Genomic DNA, 15,111 nt, shown 5'->3' with positions numbered 1-15,111 from the left:
GGGCCAGTGACCAGCAGGATCTAGACAAAGGGAAAACTTTCTAGCACGGTGTTGTAAGGAGAGACCACTTTTAAGGCAACTTGGGGAGTGTACTGTGGACTTAGCCACCACAGCAGGAGAAGAGTAGCGATGGTTGGTAAATTTTCTTAATAATAAGAAAGGAAAATCTATCCCTTACTCAGCTGTGAAGGGCACAAAGCATTCAACTCCATTTACAATGAAAAAAATGGAAGACGTCTGCAGAAAAATGAAAGATTTGCCAATCTAACAGCAGGAGAGAATAAACAAAATGCAATTGTTTTAGAGAAAGCTGCTGAAATACTTTCTCTCTGAGCATATCTATTACTTTTCATAATTAACAGACACTTGAAACTTATAGAAATTTAAAAGGAATGGAGGAGTGCCACAATTAAAAAACTGAATAAAAGCAGACGCTGTGGGAATTTGAGAGCACTTAGATAGCAATTCCTGGGAAAAAAAATTGAACCAATTTGAGACTGCCAATTAAATTTAGAGACTATGGAACTGTTTGCCATCAGTCATCATGAATATGTGGAAAGCAGGTTTTTTCAAATCAACTATTCCTTTCTTAGGTCAGGATTTCAGGTCTAAGGGATATAATCAAGGTATGTTTTTATATATTTGGGATTGTCTTAGAATTATGACAATTCTGTTTCTGATTTTGATCTCAAGATCTTGGAATAAAAAGACAGGAAAATTAATCAAAACTTGGTCCCCTGATGGATCTCAAAATGCAAATCACAATGAGAAAGTAGTCAGGAATGGAGCTTTAACCGTAAGGCCAAAGGGAATTTATTCTTGTTCCCTATTTTTATCAGACCTACAGCTACAAAAATTTTACTAGCATAATAAGTGATAAGATCAAAGAGTACACTTAATAGTCCTGTTATTGTTACAGGGAGACCTGAATCACTTGGTAGATGATCGCAAAGTAATAGAAGTACATTTTGTATGGTCAAATATAACACAAGATAGCTAGGAACCTAGAGTACAGGTTGTACAAATTTCTGTCTTGGAAATGAGTAATTCAGAAAGGGACACAGAGGTCATCATGGGTAATTGTCTCAACATGAATTCACAGCACAAAACTGTGGCAAGAAGTTCTTGTACACTTAAAAAAACTAACTTCAAGGGGATGACAGAAACATGGGGTTTTTTTATCTTTCTGCACAGCACAGGTCATGAATTTCCTGCTGTGATCATGTGGGCACATCTCTCCTAATCAATTCCCTGCCATTGCAGAGGCCTCAAGCTCACATCTTGGTCTCTCCTGTCTCTTTGCCAGTGGCACACAACACCTGACTCTCCTGGTGACTGAACTTCCCATTATTTAGGCCAACCATCCAGCAGCTTTGGAGTCAGTATTGAAGTTCCTAGATGAAAATGTAAAGAAATAGTGGTATGGTGTGGCGGTGCAGGTGGCTCCAGCCACTCTGTCTCCTGAGAAGGACTCAGCCAGCCAGCTGTGGAGGTCAGCAACTCAAGTTTAGTACATAACTTTGCAGTCACAGTGAAAATCTGTAATTCCTTTGTTCTGCCGTTTGCATGTTTTTCCCTGATTGGTTAAGGTTTTCCCCGCCCTGTTTTATGTATGAAGTTATGTATATTCAGTTCCCTTGTTTAATATGTATCAGTTCTAGAAAGTTCTTTGTTCCTCGACGCCCCATTGGATCCTTCCCTGAGTCCCTCCTATGTGTTGTTCCCATTGGTCCCCTTGCTGTCAACCCCGCCTACTTGTCCCTATCCTGTTGGCTGAGATCCCTTTCCCCACCTATTCTGTACCCAGTACAAGATCCCTGGACCCTCGCCCCAGTTGGGCTCTTCGTCCCTGTCTTTTCACGGGAATAACCCTGTGTGGAGCACATATGGAGAGACCCCTCTCTTTCTTCTTTACCTTTGCCTGCGTGCCTGCTTAACAGCGACAGGAAGATACAGCCCCTTTTGGGTGAGGAGCCCTACCCTGTTTTCATTGTGTGTTGGGCACTGAGTGCCGCCTTCCAGAGGGATTTCAGCGTTGATCTCCGGGCTTCTTTGTGTCGGCACGCGAGGGGTAAACCCCTTCTGCCAGCTCACTGCTGCTGCAAAACCCCTCAGTATAGGTAAGGGGATCAAGCTTCATCGGCAGAAGCCAACCCTTCCACTTTCCCAAGCTGAGTGATAAGACTTCACGAGGCCAACTGTGCTAATACACACAGAATTTCTCTTACCAAGGGCAGAAAGGGCTCCTGGATAAATTTTCCCTATGATGGGGGACAGCCTACATGGAGCTTCAGAATGTTTGTACCTCAGAGTCTTGCTGCGGGATGTTCTCCTCCCAGGGAAGCCAAATCCAAACTGCATAAGGGTTGGATGCAGTAAAACGGCTACAGATTGGCACTCCTTCAGTCAGATGAATCTTGTCAGCTTTAAACTCTAGAATTTAGTGATACATATTGTGCCAGTATTTATTTTATAAAATTATCTTGCCAGAGACAGAAAACATCAGGCTGGCAGCTCTACACTCAGCTTTACAAAATGGGTGCATGGATTTTTATACTTGACTATAAATGGAAATATGTGGGCAAACTCTTCAGACCGTGTTCCTTCTTTGTGGTACCCTAGTTTTTAGTCACATTAACAATTAACAGATTACTGTTCACGTCCCTAGGAGCTTTCATTCAGAAGCTGGTGTTTCACATATTTGAAAGGCATAGAAACATCTTTTTCAGAACAGTACTTTATTTAGTTATCTCTTCTCTCAGGTATTTGAAAAGGTGTGTTAATAGAACAAAAGACACAGACTCACAGTTTTGTGACCAAATATGAATTAAGTTAATGCCTACTACTCTTTCTGGGAGAGGATGTCACCTGTCTTGCTCAGAGCATATCACTACTGCTCTGCATTTCTGATGACTAAGAACCCATTCCACCCCTTCCTGGAGACTCATCCTAAAACTTGGGAAGAGTAAACTTCCAGCCTGATGGAGATAGAGACTACTTCCCCACAGGGAGACTTCCTGTCTTTCTAGACTTGTGTCTATTCCCTACCTGTTTGGTTTATCCTTTAGCAGATTATTTTATACAACTCCTAAAGGTCAGATAGTATAACAAAGAGAATTTAAAAGCATGTAATTTAAGAAAATAATTCCTGCAGTTCTTTTATTCTTTCACTTTCCTTTAAAGGATTGCATAAAGTGTTTAATACTTGACATTTGTAGAAAGATCACAAGGTCACTTTTTTTCTTTTAATAAATCAGAAATTGAGAGAACACAGGGAGATAAGAGAGATAACCTGGTTAAATCATTAGCACAGTCCTCTAAAAATGTGGTTCAATACATAATCAATCATTTTTGTCTGATCTTTATTACTCTCCTAGGGCCTGAGTAAAGCAGAGATGATAAAACACCTGGAGTATTATTAGGAGGAATTAATTGATCTTCATGAAGGTCTTATGCACTACAGAGACGAGGGTCTCAAAAGTCATGACAGATGGACATTGCTTGAGCTGGTGTAAAAGAATCACCGTCATGATTCTTCCCTATTTCACAGAAAAGGAGACCACTTGCTTCTTGCAGATTACATAGACTAATTTTGTTGGAGGACAGAACCATTCAGGAAATCTGAACTATTCAAGAATTTAGTTCTAGTGCCTGGACATGGGGCTGTGAAGAGAAGAATCTGGCTTCACTTAACCACAGGAAATATCTCCAAGATGATATTCTTCGGGTTGTTTTGAAAACAAAAAGAACACTTGTTCTTTCAAAAATTTCTCTTCCGGGATGTTAGCTCTTGACTAGTTGAGTTTCAAGGCATAAATATTTATGTTTATTGAATGTGAAATACTCAGTTCAGTTTCTTAGCAGCAAGATCAATGCCTCTGTTGTAGACTGTGAAGCAGGAATCACAATGGATTTAGGGGGATATTGCCTACTTTATGAAAAATACTTTGGGAGCAATAACTCAGTATTTGATAAAGAAAGTCTCCTGCTGATCCCTCTTCACTGTGCGAAGCCCTTGCTTCTGTGCATGGGTATTTTGGTAAAGGTCCATAGACTTTGCCTGAACAGACTTCACCATATCTAGAGTCACAAATAAACATCAACAAGAATTGATGTTTATTTAATATTCCATAGATAAAACTGCCATCCACTTCAAACGGGCCAGTCCAGAAACTAAGCGTGGTGGTTTGACCTGGGCTGGAGGCCAAGTGCCTACCAAAGCCACTCTATCGTTCCCTTTCTCAGCTGCACAGGGCAGAGAAAATACAACAAAAGATTCTTGAGATAAGGGCAGGGAGAGGTTACTCACTGGTTACTGTCATGGACAAACTGACTCCACTTGAGGAAATTAGTTAAATCTGCTACCTATCAAAATCAGAGTAGGATAATTAGAAACAAGACCACCTTCCGCTAACCCCTCCCTCCTTCATGGGCTTAGCTTTATTCCCAATTGACAACCTCCTCCCCTCAGTGGCACAGGGAGATGAGGAATAGGGGTTGCAGTCAGTTCATCACACATTTCTGTCACTGCTTCCTCTTAAGGAGAGAACTCCTCACACCCTTCACTCACTCCACTGTGTGGTACCTCCCATGGGAGACAGTCCTCCAGAAGCTTATCCAGTGTGATATCCCACAGTTCCCTGCAGTTCTTCACGGCCTGCTCCAGCATGGGTCCCTCTCATGGAAAGCAGTCCTTCAGGAACAGGCTGCTCTAGTATGGGCTCTCCATGAAGTCACAAGTCCTGCCAGCAAACATGCTCCAGCATGGGCTCCTCTCTCCAAGGGTTCACGTTCCTGTCAGGAGGCTGCTCCAGCGTGCGCTTCCCACAGGCCACAGCCTCCTTCAGGCCCCAGCATGATCTGGTGGGGGTCTTCCATGGGCTGCCGGTGGTACTCTGCTCCTCCACGGACCTCCATGGACTGCAGCGGGACAGCCTTCAGCATGGGCTGCAGGGGTATTTCTGATCCAATGCCTGGAGCACCTCCTCCCCCCACTCCTCACCGATTTTGGGGCCTGCAGGGCTGTTCCTCTCATATATTCTCACTCCTCTCTTCTCTGGCCACAATTACTTCTGCACAATATTTTTTTCCACCTTCTTAACTGTCTTATCCCTGAAGTGCTACCACTGTTGCTGATGGGCTCAGCCTTGGGCAGTGGTGGGTTCATCTTGGAGTTGGCTGGCACTGGGTTGGTTGGACACAGGGAAACTTCTCACAGATGCCAGTCCTGTATTTCTCCCACTACCAAAACCTTGCCACCCAAGCCCAATACACTAAGCAATCTATTTCTCATCCACAGAGTATTTTGAGCCAGGAAATGCTAGAGACTGTTCTTCCCGTTTCTTCTATGTTCTCTGTTTTTGGTGCAGCTCTGCGCTGTCTTTTGGGAAATACTATTAGTCACAACCATGAAAGCATCTCTGTTTAGACTGTGAAGACTTAGGAAACTGACAATATTAAGCAATATTAAGGTCCACAGGACTTCAAGCAGGGCTACTTCAGAAACTATGACAAATTTGAAGACTACAGCCTATTGATAAATTAGCAAGATGACTCAGAATGAGCAATAAAAATAGATATTAATTCAAATCATGATGACCGTAAGTTTGAAGACAGAATAATGCATGGAAGTTTAGAAAATTATAGTATTCTATAACATATACAAGCTGAAAGAAGGCAATTATATTCCATGATTTTATTAAATTGCACAGCAATTTAAAAATACAATTACGTTTTAAATGAACAATTGAAAAGAATAATTATATTTCATTATGTCAGCTGGGTTGCTCAGATGAACACTGTGTACTCCTGGATAAACGCAGTGGCATAATGTGATCAGCTTAAGAAAATCATGATTATCAGCCCCATATTCTGGAAGATAATTTATTATTGCTGCTGGCAACTGACATATTTAAACCTCATTAGTTGCAAATGAGATAGAAATTGGGGAGAAAAATAGATGAAAAGGTAACACTCATACTTCAAAACACCTTTTTTCAACTTCAATCCACCAAGAAATTGAACTTTTTTAGTATTTGATTATATAGCTGAAGGTAAGCAGAGCTCCTTTAGAGTACCACGTTTTGCCAAAGCACCCATTCTGCAGCCCTTTGATAATCTCCGTGGGCCTCCTTTGGATCCTCTTCCATCTCCCTGAGTCTTTCTCAAATTATGGGGACACGGTTAGAATCATAGAATCATAGAATATCCTGAGTTGGCAGGGACCCACAAGGATCATCAGGATCAACTCCTGGCCCTGCACAGCACCATCCCTAGGAGTCACACCAGTGCCTGAGAATATTGTCTGCAAGTTGCTTGGACTCTGTCAGGTTTGGAGCTGTGACTGCTGCCCTGGGGAGCCTGTTCCAGTGCCCAACCACCCTCTGGCTGAAGAACTTTTTTCTTATATCCAACCTAAACCTCCCCTGACACAGCTCCATACCATCCTTTTGGGTCCTGTCACTGGTCCCACAGGGAAGACATCAGTGCCTGTCCCTCCATTCCCCCTCTTGAGAAAGTTGTAGACAGTTATGAGGTCTCAGCCTGACAAGGGCTGAATAGAGTAGGATGATAATTTATCTAGGTCTGACAGTAATGTCCCTGTGGATAAAGCCCAGGATCTGATTTGCTTTTGTTGTCACGTAGGTGCACTTCTGACTCATGAAGCTTCTTGTCACCTGGACCCCCATGTTCCTTTCAGCCACACATCCTAATCTGTACTGTTCTCTTTGGTTATGCAGGAGCAGGACTTTGAATTTGGCCTTACTAAACTTTGTCTGTACCTTCCTCTCTGTACCTGAGAGTGTGAGCACACTCTTCCAGCCTGTCCAGGTCTCTGGACTCTCTGTAAGATGTCCCATCTGACATGTTCACCTCACCACTCTTTTTGACTCATCAGCAAACTTCACCAAGGTGATTCCAATACCATGATTTAGAGCTTTTATCACAGAATCACAGAGTATTCTGAATTGGAAGGATCATAGGATCATTGAGTGAATGCCCCATACGGGGATCTAACCCATGATCTTGGTGTTAATTAGCACCATGCTTTAACCAGCTAAGCTAATCTCAAGGTTAATGAAGATGTCGAACACCATGTGTCCCAGTATTTGTCCCTGGGGTATCCTATTTGTGACTGGCTGCCAGCATGAGTAGAAACTTTTGATTACCACTCTCTGAATGCAGCATGTGAGCCAATTCCCTACCCACCTTGCAGACCACCTGCCCATTCTGTATCATACCAGTTTCTCCAGGAAAAGGTTGTGGGAAACCCTGTTGAATGCTTTGCTGAAATCCAGACACACAATATCTACTGATTTCCCTATGTCAACAAAAAATGTTACTTTGCTGTAGAAGGTGGTCAGATTGGTCTGGTGATTTCTTGATTTCAATTCTATTCAAAACCAAGAAAGGCTTCACAGAGTACCAATACACTGGAAATCAGAGTTCCAAATAATATTTAATACTTTGGAAGTTTTAAAGATTATAAGTCAGCACTAGCCTGAAGATGGAAACTCAGACTTAGACAAGCAAGCCAGAACGATGTGGGAAATCAGGTCCCCTGAACCTGTTTTTCAGGATATTTTCTAACCTCTCATGGTGAGGTCTCTCAATCTGACTTTATCAAGAGGCAGCTACTATTCTTCTGTTTGTTAAAGGTTTTGTATGAAATCAGAACTGTCTGCTTAATAAAGGACACCAAGACTTTTGGTTTACATGTGATCTATTTAGTCAGTGGTTTATGACACTTCATTATCATGTTCCATCCCATTTTCCAGGCTAAGAAGCTATACTACAGTTTATAATTTTTCTGTCAGTGCAGACTTCACCGTATTACTTCTCCTGCCACTCCTTAGCACCAGAATAGCACAGGATGCATGGTTGGAAGGAAGCAGGAAAGGTTATGACATTTCTCCATCCTGTACAGGATTTCTAGCCTGCTGTTTCAATTCCATGATCTAAATAGCAGCCAGCAAAAAACAGGCATAGCTCATGCTGGTATGTAGAGAACAAGAAAAAAAGAAAAGGCACATAGCTTGCACAGTCTCCTAAGTCATGCCTCAGTCTTAGTTTGGATTTGGGAAACTGTTGGAATCCTGGGTTCAGAGAATTTCAGTCTTTCAGTGCTGTCAGGTAATGATCCTCAAAAGTACACTGCAGTTGACCTGAGGCCTTGGGAAAGGCCTCCCTTTTTATGTGATAGCACTGAGATTGTTGCTGTATAAATAAAAAGAAATTTGTTATGTCACTGGGTGGAATATGTAGAGATGTAGAAAAATTAGGTTTAGGGGATATAGTAACAATATGGAGGATTTTTGGGTGTGGATTAGTTCTTCTTCTTTCCTCCTTTTTCTTCATAAATTGGGGTGTTCTGGTATTGGTTCAAAAAACCCGTAGTGCAGAAAATGAATGATTAGTTATTGGATTATAAGTAAAAATAAATTAGTTGGCATTCCATAATTGGGTAGATTGGGCTTTAAAAGACCTTGGAAGTTAGAACTTGGGGGCCATTTCCACCGTGTTAACTTAAGAGGCATATTCCGTACAGCTGTGCCATAGGTAAGAAATAATAAACATCAATTAGAAGAAGAACCCTGCGTCTCCTGCATTTTAATCCAAACCTCTGAATTCAAGAACTTGTGAGTCAGAGGCAAAATGAAAATAGAAAATAGAACAGGAAACATCTTCTCCAGTAAATTTAATAGCTATATGTAACAGCCGTGTGTGCTGGCTCAAAGAGAAGCCCGGAGGTCTAGCCACGCAGCCTCTGATTTAGGGCGGCACACACAAAAGGATCAGAGGGGAGGTGCTCCTCACCCCAAGGAGCCGTCCCTTGAGCAGAGTGTGAGAGCACGCAGGTGGAGGCAAAGAAGCAGAGAGAGGGGACTCTCCGTATAGATTTCACACAGAACACTTATTCACATGAAGAGATGGGGATGAAGAACTGAGGATCTGAGGGTTTCCAGGGGTTTTAGACTGGGGAAAGGAAAGGAGCGGATAAGGGATACAGCCAATGGGATTTGTGACAGGAGGCGGGGTTAAGGTCGAGGGAACCAATGGGAACAGTACTTAGGAGGGACTTAGGGAAGGAACCAATGGGGTGTCGAGTTTGACAGAAGCTTCTAGAACTTATACATATTAATTTAGGGGACATTAATATTAACATACATAAAATAGGGAGGGAAAAACATTAACCTATCGCATAAAAATATGTAAACTGCGGAACTGGGGTATTATGGGCTCTCATCCTAACTAGAGTGAGTCATTAAACTTCAGGGCCTGACCACCACAGCTTGGTTTTAGTTGTGTCCTTAGGGGTCAGGGTGGCTGCAGCCAGTTGCACCGCCACAGCTATAGTAATCATGTCTTAGTTATGCGAGGCAAAGCTATCTGCAACTTCACTAAGTTAGAAGGAAATTGCATGAAGTAAAAATTGTGAGTCTTTAAAAATGTTTGTAAATTCCATAAGTGCTGCCAGGAACTGGATATATTTCTTCTTGGAATTATTCCTCCTTCAAAGTTATATTAATTTACATCCATCATGTATCATAGTGTTCTGGGATATTTTGTGTTTAAATGCCCATTGTTCTTAAAATTCAGTCTTAAATCTCTGTGATGTCTTGTTTAGGCAAGGATATTTTATTAATCAGAACACACACCATTGGTTAGAAAGTATGACCTATTAACCAGGCAATTGTGCCATCACATTTATGTCATACTCATTAATTTTAGGGTTCATGTTTTCTGTGGAACTTCCAGACACCATTTGATTTAACGAGTTAGACTTTCGGTCTGCCCAATCTTCAAGAATTGCAAGTAGCATTAAAAATTCAAGCTGCCTTCTGTCAAAAGAATAACTTTTTATAAAAATAATAAAACCTTATATTTGATGTAATACTCATGGAAAGACCTTCAAATGTGTTCTATAGAGGTGACCCAGTTGTTATAAGACGGTAGAAATTTTACATTACCGCTCTGCACACTTTAAAAAAAATCTCAAGAAAGAGGAATTGAGCAAACAGATTGGAAATTCATGTTGTAATATTTCAGATATGCTCCAATTTAGCCTCTAAATCACCACTTGTTGAATCCTTCACACTCCCATAAATATCCACTTTGTTGAAAACAGACTGTGCAATGAAAGAAGAAAATTTCACTCCCAAACATGCAATTAGAACTAATGTCAACCTGCAGGTATTTGAATCTCATTAATGGACAAAAAAATATAGAAGTTATTTTTTAGCTTCTTCACTGCGTTAATAGAACTTAGAGAAAGATCTTTTGGTTGTGTAAATATCTGCATTTGCCACATGTGACAAAACATGGATGAGCCTAGCTGTACCTTACAAGTCTGAATAATACCTGTCTCTCTCCTTCTGACCCATCTCCTCATGGTCTCTTCTGCCTGATTGATTTGCTTTTCAGCCTGCCAGTGATTTTTCGTTCTGGGAAGAAACGGAGACAGTGGCCTTGCCCAGGACAAAGTTTTAAGGACAATGTTTCTGATAAGTAACACTCCCCTTTATGGAAATGCTGGTAGTCATTAAAAGTTTTGAATAACTTTTTAAGACTTCTGAGTGGCCTTTAGAGTAAATACTGTTTATTCACCATCCTAGAAGTTCTGAAACAGGAGGAAACTTTTCCTGGAGACATTTTTCAAACTTGAAGTGTTGGGCCCAGATCTGTTCTCAGTAATCCAAGGAAAAGTCCAAGGCTAACAGACTTCAAGTTTGCCCCATTACAAAAACAGATTTGTTTTTTGTAAAGAAACCTGTCATCCATTCTATGAAGTCACACTAGAGGCAATTCAGAGCACACTTGATCCATAGAGCTACAGACCAATTGTGTGTGTCATGATAAAGCCAGCGTCCACTGAAATAAACTCATTCTTTGTGGCATTTAATTTACGCCATCTGGATGTTGGTTCAAAATTCTCTCTCACAGTGAGTACATTTTCAAGTGGTTTTTCTAGGAGCTCCAGGAAGAGACTGTTCCCAATGTCAGTATAGGTTTTTGTTCAGATTTTTGTTCAGAATTTCACTTAGGCTGAATTTTCATTCTAATGTATTGTTACTACTTACATGTCATTTTAACATTGTATATACTTCATAATCCTTGATTTTAATGCATTTGTAGTTGAATTCTCACTTCTATGTTATTAAAATTCGTAGACATAAATTTGCAATCATAAGCAAAAAAAAATTTCTTGTCGCAGATCAGATTTTTTCTTACAGTGGACAGTAGCTTGTAGAAGAATAAAGTACATATAGTTATGACTCTTTTCTTGACCGATGACAGTAATCAGTAGTTTAGGGACTCCTCAAGATGGAGGTTACCTCTGGGCCACTGTATTTCATACCATTCTTATTCATGAATTTGCCTAATACCTTTTTGAACTAATTTGTAATTTTGACCTCCTTGCAAATGGAGAGTCATCATTTAAATTACATATAGAGGGAAAAAAGTGCTTCATGTTTTTTAAGTGCTGCGTTTATTATTTCACTAAGTCTCCTTTTTCCTGACTGTGGCACAGAAAAACCACTTCTTTACAGTATTAATGTGTTACTGACCTTTATCATGTACATTGACTTTTTTTCAAAATTAGAAAGTTCCCTACAACTGTAGGGAAGATTTTCATACTTTGATATTTTTCTTGTCTTTCTCTGAATATTTTTAACATGGAAGGACCAGGACACATATAGTCAGTAAATCAGTTCTGTTTTCCAAACTCTTTCCCAGTTCTAATGAATTTGTTTTCTCAGAGTTTCAATTTTGACTGTAACAATGCATTATCTGTTACACATCCTGGAATTAAAATGCATCATGCAAGTGACAGACAAGGAAACTTCAAGCTGGAGAAAACACAGGAAAGTTGTCAAAACATTGAAAGCCTCTCAGTGCCAGGGACAGGAAAGTGACAACAGCATGAAAATTACAATTATTCAGGGCCAGAGATCCCCTCAGCAGCATTAAGGATGTGTTACAGCTGTGAAGAGATGTGGATATTGTTTCTCAAGAACAGAGGGACGGAGGAAAGAAATAAACAAAGAGTTTTCACTCTCAGCTGGAATAGAAGTGTTGCAAGTAAACATTGAAAACCACAGATCATGTGAGTTTGCAAAAATTACTAAGCTCCTAAGCCCACAAGACTAAGGAAACTCATTATTCTCAGTGCTGTTAGAATGACATTCTACAATTCTACATTTTTTTTTAAATAATCTCATAATCTCAGCAAAATCTTAGAAATCCTAATTTGTGTTCCATAAGAAAGCAAATAAATTCCTTTTTTCTGATCTTTTCTGTCCCAAATACTTTTAAATCTGATCCTATATTTGCAAGGTGCAGCAGGGCCAGGCAGGGAGAGAAATAAAAGGAAACCAGCACCTATTTCTTTTAGTGATATTTTTAAGCTCCCTTCTTCCCAATTCTTTTTTCTCCATATTCCTTGCCTTGTGACATTTGGCAAGGCAAAGCCTGAAAACTCTATTATTAGTTAGTGAGAAAATGCAGCAAATGGCTTAGATGGCTTAGCTTCCACATTCCCCTTCTCTTACACACAGTGTTATCCTGCAGCTCCCCTCCCTTGAAAGGTGGAGGAAGAAATTCTGTGGTTTGAAACCCTGGTGAGATTGCAGTCAGTGAGGCAGGGAAGGAGTGCAAGTCCATGTGAGGAAGGACAGAAAAAAGTAGAGCAATATAAAGGGTGCTCTGGAAGAAGCCTAATGTACCTGAATTGGTTGGACTGAGGGTTTGCAAGCATCACAAGGAGATTTCTGAGCAGTAGTATCTAATGTATGCTTGGGGACCTCCTACTAAAATTGCCTTTCTAATGCTACTTTTGTCTCTGATTTGCTTCTGAAAGGGCAGTTGTGTTTTTTTCTGACGTGCCACTACCAGTGAGCCCTTCAGGGCTCACAGACTGGCAGCTAGAGGAAAGATAAAAGCAGAAATACCTCTTTCTCAACAGTATTTCAATAATCCTTATTTGTCTATTTCTCATCAGACAATCTCTCTTTTTTTCTCTTTCATTCATATTTGCTGATGTAGGTTTTAGAGGTTAAAAATGAAACTGTGACAGGGAATCCACCCTGTTAGAGAAAATGCAGTGTAACCTAAAGTACTATAAGAGAGAAGAGGAAAAGTGGCAGTTGTTTGAAGAAAATATTACTACATAGTAGAAAAACATTTCTATGAGTAGTACACAAAAAGAAAGAATATTTCTACAAGAGCAGCCAAGTAATAGGACATTTTCATTCAAAACCATTGTGGTTTATTGGAGAGACGCATAAGCGCCCCCCAAAAAAACCCCAAAACAACCAACACCCAGAAAACAGATTCTTTTTAGCTGTTACACTAGAATGTATCAGAAAGTCCTGTGGCAAAGCTCTGTCTCCTCTGGAATAAATGAAGAAATTGCTGTTGTCCCAGTGGAATTTAATTTTTCATATTTATTATTTTCTGTGAATGCTGAGAAAACCTTGGTGTTATTGTTTTGCTCCATAGAATTGAGATGTATGAGAAGATCTTGCCCTCTGCCAGTTCCTCACTTTGTCCAGGTGAACACAACCTTTCCTACATCAGGTTGCCCAGAGTTGTGGCTGACACACCTTTGGAAGTGTTTAAGGCCAGGTTGGATAGGGGGTTGAGCAGCCTGTTCTAGTGGAAGGTGTCCCTGCCCATAGCAAGGGGTTGTAACTAGATGAGCATTAAGGTTCCTTTCCAAGCCAGACCATTCTAAGATTTTATGATTTGATATTATTCATGTGAGTAATCACGTTGTATCAAACAGGGTACTTTCTTGTGTACCAGGTGGGCACTGATATCAGTGTTTGCTGGTTTAGAGGCCATTTTCACAGCAGACTTGAATATGAAAAATTTAATATTAGATGAAAATTCTGTCCATTCAGGAACCATTTTCATCCTGCTTTTTAATGGGAAATTTCATTTCAGAATTATAAATTAGCCATCTCTTTATGCAAAGACTTTGGTTTTCATGATACAGAAACACAATGTCCAGTTACATATTTGACTTTAAAAATTTTCCTTTAAAAGAAGTCTCAAATATTGGACCTTCTCTCTGCGTTGAATTTCTACTGAATGTCTACAAGTTTAGCCCCTTACTGATAATTCTCTTAAGGAATTTTCTGATTGTCATTATTCCACAAGAGGAAGACAGGTAATTGTAGGTGCCATACCTGTCAAAGGAATTATATTTAAGCTACAGGGTTTTCTTCTACAGGAAATCATTGTTATGATTACTGCCACTTTCAGATTTAAATGAAAGAGTCACCCTTGACTTTCCTTTAGTTCATCAGAAACAAAGGCAAACAAATAAAAATCCCATAAACCTCTTTGCCTCAAATTAGGAAAGAAGAGTCCCATTATTTCTATTCTAATTAGTTAAAGTACATTAAGACCCTATTCACCTGAGACCTTTTTACTAAAACATATTTGTGGGAGGTGGAATAAAAGGATGTGTTTTACAAAAACATGAGTGAAAGTTTAATGGGTCTTTTTTGTCCTTTTTGAATCCAAGTATTGGTTTTAAAATCAAGCTCAAAACCATTATACCCTTCAATTTCCTCTCACCCCCCTCTCTAAACCATACCAACCTCACAACCAATCAAGAAAACAAACAAACAAACAAAAAAGCAAACAAAAAACAAAAAAAGCCGTAACCAAAACAAAAACAACGACAACCAAAAAAAAAAAAAAAAAAAAAAAAAAAAAAAACAAACCAAAAACAAAAAAAAAAAAAAAACCCCACAAAACCCAAAAACCCAGAAGAGGCAAATGCTTTTCTGTTTGCCTGGGCATAAGCTAACATGAGAATTTATGATTTTTCTGTTATTTTCAAGCAACTTCTTTTGTCATAGTTTCCTGTCCTTCCTGTTTTTCTTGGCAAAAGCTATTAACAGCTCATAACATTTCCAAAATACTCTGAAATATTGCTCAGGAATATTACTTTTTTCAGTTCCTTGTTCATTGCTAGTGATTATTTATCTCAAAGGAAAAATATTTTGAAAAATATTGTCCTTTGAAAACTTATTTGCCAGACAGAAGACTGTGTTGAACAACAAATTCCTTTCTCTGAATTTTGCAGATTTAGAA

This window comes from Corvus moneduloides, chromosome 5 (genome assembly GCF_009650955.1).
Source record: "Corvus moneduloides isolate bCorMon1 chromosome 5, bCorMon1.pri, whole genome shotgun sequence".
NCBI classification, from domain to species: domain Eukaryota; kingdom Metazoa; phylum Chordata; class Aves; order Passeriformes; family Corvidae; genus Corvus; species Corvus moneduloides.
This window is presented reverse-complemented; position numbering follows the sequence as displayed.